Raw genomic sequence first — 4,850 nt, 5'->3', positions numbered from 1 at the left:
TATTCAAAATGTTTGTAGATTCATTCATTTGTATTTCATGACATCATATCCCTGCAAATAACATTAATTTTATTTTTCCTTTCTGATGGTTAGACATTCTAATTATTTTTAGTGCCTTATTTCACTAGGTAGGAATGTCCGTATAATATTAATTCAAATAGTAATGGGCTCCTTGTATTTGAACTAATCGGAAAAGACAGATGCAATCATTCTTCTATGTTGGGGTCCAGCCCCAGCAGGTCCAGGGGTTCCCAAAGGTGTGGACGGAGTCCGTGAGGAAGGAATGACACGGAGACAGTGTTCAGTTGATCAGCAGGTAGCCAGGTTCTAGCCAGGTTCTGTAGCCAGGTTCTGTGGCTAGGTTGTCCAGGCCTAGCTGCACGCACGGTGCTTTAGCTGGTGTCCTTGCCCGCGTTGTAAGCGTCCAGCTGGGCATCCAGCTCCTCCGCAGAGATCTGCTGCCTTGAACTCCGGCGGGTGCCCCTGCCTCTGCCCCGGCTGTCTCCGCGGGCGCCTCTGCGGGTGCCGCCACCGAAGCCTCCAGATCCTCGGTTTCTAGTCCTCCCGCCTCTGTTGACACCGGGCCCCGGCCTGTGCTGCGTGTCCCCCTGTGAGGTGACGAGCTGGATGTTCATGGGGCGGCCATCCAAGGGGACGCCGTGGTACTGCTGCATGGCCGTCAGGGCGTCTGCCTTCCGCTCAAAGAGCACGTGGGCCGTTCCCAGGCTGCGGCCAGAGCGGTCGTAGTGCAGGGCGGCCTTCTTCAGGGTCCCGCAGTCCGCAAACAGCTCCTGGATGTCCGCGTCGGACACTCCGAAGTCCAGGTTGGACACCAGCAGTTTGCCTCCGGTCTCCACGCCGGCGCCCCCGCCAAAGCCGTTGTCGAAACGGTCGTGTTGCCACCTGTCGGGAAGCTGTCTGTGCCGGCTGTAGGGCGCCGGCCGGTTCCTGCCTCCGCCCGTCGCGCCCTCGCGGACAAGGGCCGCCCGGTGCCGGATGGGCCGGCCGCCTGGGCTCACTCCTGCGGCGGCCTGCGCTCCGCCACCGCGGCCTCCCTGGGAGCCGGCCCGGCCTCGGCCCCGGCCCCCGCCGAGGCTGCCCCGCTGGCTCCGGTTCAGCTTAATGATGTCGTCCAGAGACATGTCCAATTGGTCGGCCATGGCGGGCGTGGGAAGCCTCGGGGGCCGGTGGAGGGATGCCTGGTCAGGGACCTGCAAAGGGAATGCTGAGAAGCGTCAGGGTCAGGCTGGCGGCTGGTTTTCTATCTCTTTTGCACCATTGCCTCTCATCATTCTCCCCCCCCTCCCGCCTCGCTCGGTGGCCCAACTCCTGGACTCACTGGTGACCTTGAGCAGGTCAAGAAATCTGCCTCTGGGTCCTTCCTTTTTCCAAGGCTCAGCAGAGAACCAGCCTCAGTCTAGAGCGCTCCTCTGCTCTCTGGGATCTGTGGACTTGGAGGAGGCCGGCTGCCCTTATATAGGGTGGAACCACTCCCACTTGGAAATTCCCAGGGCGTGTCCCCAGTCACTCTCAGAGGGGCGGGCTAGGGTGGGAGCCAATGGGGGGTGGGGGCGTGACTGGCGACACCCTTGAGGAGGAGGGGCCACAGGGCTTGTCACTGACCCTCGTACCCACCCCTCTCCATCTGCAGCATGGATATGGCATCTGGAGGGTGCGTTTCAGGAAAAGAAGAGCTGGGAAAGTAGAGGGCAGCAGTTGCCCCTTCTGAAGAGGAATCTAATGTAAAAAAGAGTTCTCAGATTTTAACTTGGGCTGATTAAGATCAACATTCTGTCCCTATGTAATTAAGACTATCCCCTTTACATTATGGGGATGAGATATCTTGTCTCAAATAGGAGTTCTATTGTATAGCCACAGTGATAGAGTAACATCACGGATGTTAGACATGGGATTTAATCCAGAAAAGGGATTAGGAAAAGAAGGTAATACCTCACACTCCTGGACAGGATTTATAATTGGGGCCATTGCCCTTAGGACTGCTGATCCCATAGTCTGGAAATCATCACAACCAGCAGGGGTTGAGCAATGGCCCTTAACATCTGAGAAAATATCAGCAGCCCGACAATTAATTGATCAGCAATTAGCAGAGGGACATATAGAGCCATCAAATAGTCCCTGAAACACCCCCATATTTGTAATATGAAAGAAATCAGGCAAGTGGAGACTTTTGCAAGATCTTAGAGCCATAAATGCCACCATGGAAGATATGGGCTTCATATATATCTTCCCAGCCCTTCAATGCGCTGACACTTTGGGGAGTCCGTTGCCAGCGACACCGCCCGCTAGCCAGATCAACGAGGACAACCAAACCACTTGGGGACAGCTGAAATCCCTTGACTGAAGAGGCCAGCAACCTTCTACAGGAACAAGGCTCCGTGTGCACTCCATCCACTATGTTTATAGGTATGCTCGCTCTCATTGCTTGTCAGTCTTCTTCCGAGTCTTAAACAACCCAATCCGAGAGGTGGCCGCTGATTTACACTAGCTGTCACTTAAAAAATAAAAATGGGGGAATTTGCCAGAAGCCTATCCACCCTTGCTGCTTGACACAGTCGCTGCAGGGAAGACACATCTGCACAGCTTATGTTTCAAGGGACCTGGCGTATATGGCATATATTTGCTCCCCCTTTTAACGCTGTGTTCTAACTAGGACCACCTCTCTGAGAAAGGTTGTTTCCCCAGGTGAAGGTTTTTCCCTGGAGTTAGGGAGGGAATAAAACCCCTTAACCAAGTGCCAGGCGGGTAATTAATTGCTTTAACTATGAAAAATCACCCTTATGCTACATAATCTTTACTTAGGATAATCTCCTTCAGTTACTTCCTTGTAGCTTAATAGAACAATAGGGTAACCTTGGAATAGAGGTAAGAAACGCCCTAACCTTTGGAATAGAATTGATAGGATTAAAATCAACTGGTATAAATACAGATGTAACAAGACAACAAACACAGAACTTGGCTGGAGATCCTGGCTACAGAACCTGGCTAGGCTGCTGGTCCTCTGAGGAAAAATCCCAGCGCTGTTAACTTAGAGGTGCCCAGGGGGCGGACAGGGAGCTGGGGTAGGGGCCGAGGCGTTGGGTGCTCCCCCGGCTTAACCAGCCTTGGGTCCTCCTCAGGTCTTGCATGTGCTAGTGCCTCTGGCCAAGGCCTGCTAACCAGCCTCTCCCGGGTCTTCGCCTGCAGCGCTGCTTGCTCCCTCCTCCTGCTGCTCTTCCTCCCCCTGCTCCCAGGAAGGCAGGATGGCTGTGCAGGGCACACCGCGCTTCCTCCTGGCCTTCGATTTTGACCAGACCATCGTGAACGAAGACAGCGACGACTCAATCGTGCACGCGCTGTGCCAGCGGCTGCCAGAGAGCCTGCGCGCCACCTACCGTGAGGACTTCTACAATGAGTACATGCAGCGGGTCTTCAAGTACCTGGGCGAGCAGGGCGTGCGGCCGCGGGACCTTCGTGCCGTCTACGAGGCCATCCCCCTGTCCCCGGGCATGGGTGACCTGCTGCAGTTTGTGGCCAAGCAGGGAGCCTGCTTCGAGGTGATTGTCATCTCGGATGCCAACACCTTCGGCGTGGAGAGCAAGCTGCGTGCCGCTGGCCACCTGGGCCTGTTCCGCCGCATCCTCAGCAACCCGTTGGGGCCCGACGCACGGGGGCTGCTGGCGCTGCGGCCCTTCCACAAGCACAGCTGCGCGCGGTGCCCCAGCAACATGTGCAAGCACAAGGTGCTCAGCGACTACCTGCACGAGCGGGCCCAGGACGGCGTGCACTTCGAGCGCCTTTTCTACGTCGGCGATGGGGCCAATGACTTCTGCCCCATGGGGCTGCTGGCCAGCAGCGACGTGGCCTTCCCGCGCCTCGGCTACCCCATGCACCGCCTGATCCAGGAGGCGCAGAAGGCCGAGCCCAGCTCCTTCCCTGCCACCAAGGTGCCCTGGGAGACCGCCCACGATGTGCTCCTCCATCTGCAGCAGGTGCTGAATGCGTGCTGAGACAGCGGCCTGCAGAGGGCGCCACGACCAGGAGTGAGGAAGGGAGATCCGGAAAGAAAATCTAGTTTTTGTTGTTCTTTTTTAAAAATTAAATCTTTGTTGTTCAGATTATTACAGTTGTTCCTCTTTTTTCCCCCCATAGCTCCCCTCCACCCGGTTCCCACCCCACCTTCTGTCCTTACCCTCCTCCCCCGCACTGTCCTCATCCATAGGTGTACGATTTTTGTCCAGTCTCTTTCCCCCTCCACACACCCCTTCCCCCTGCCCAGAGTAGTCAGTCCACTCCCTTTCTATGCCCCTGATTCTATCATATTCACCAGTTTATTCTGTTCATCGGATTATTTATTCACTTGATTTTTAGATTCACTTGTTGATAGATGTGTATTTGTTGTTCATAATTTGTATCTTTACCTTTTTCTTCTTCTTCCTCTTCTTAAAGGATACCCTTCAGCATTTCATATAATACTGGTTTGGTGGTGATGAACTCCTTTAGCTTTTTCTTATCTCTGAAGCTCTTTATCTGACCTTCAATTCTGGATGATAGCTTGCTGGGTAAAGTAATTTTGGTTGTAGGTTCTTGGTATTCATCACTTTGAATATTTCTTGCCACTCCCTTCTGGCCTGCATAGTTTCTTTTGAGAAATCAACTGACAGTCGTATGGATACTCCCTTGTAGGGAACTGACTCTTTTTCTCTTGCTGCTTTTAAGATTCTCTCTTTGTCTTTTGCTCTTGGCATTTTAATTATGATGTGTCTTGGTGTGGTCCTCTTTGGATTCCTTTTGTTTGGGGTTCTCTGCGCTTCCTGGACTTGTAAGTCTATTTCTTTCACCAGGTAGGGGAA

The 4,850-nt window shown here is 53.8% G+C and overlaps 2 pseudogenes; one reads left to right on the top strand and one right to left on the bottom strand.

The window, feature by feature from the left end:
- Positions 1-392: 392 nt before the first annotated feature.
- LOC139004971 (THO complex subunit 4 pseudogene) lies at positions 393-1,160 on the bottom strand (annotated as a pseudogene).
- A 1,984-nt stretch (positions 1,161-3,144) lies between these two features.
- On the top strand, positions 3,145-4,007 carry LOC139004970 (phosphoethanolamine/phosphocholine phosphatase pseudogene; annotated as a pseudogene).
- The last annotated feature ends 843 nt before the right edge of the window (positions 4,008-4,850 follow it).

This window comes from Myotis yumanensis, unplaced genomic scaffold, assembly GCF_028538775.1.
Source record: "Myotis yumanensis isolate MYYU_CA2020_CCGP unplaced genomic scaffold, mMyoYum1.0.hap1 SCAF_3, whole genome shotgun sequence".
In the NCBI taxonomy this organism is placed as follows: Eukaryota; Metazoa; Chordata; class Mammalia; order Chiroptera; family Vespertilionidae; genus Myotis; species Myotis yumanensis.
Note: the sequence above shows the minus strand (reverse complement) of the source record. Positions and strands in the feature narration are given on the sequence as shown.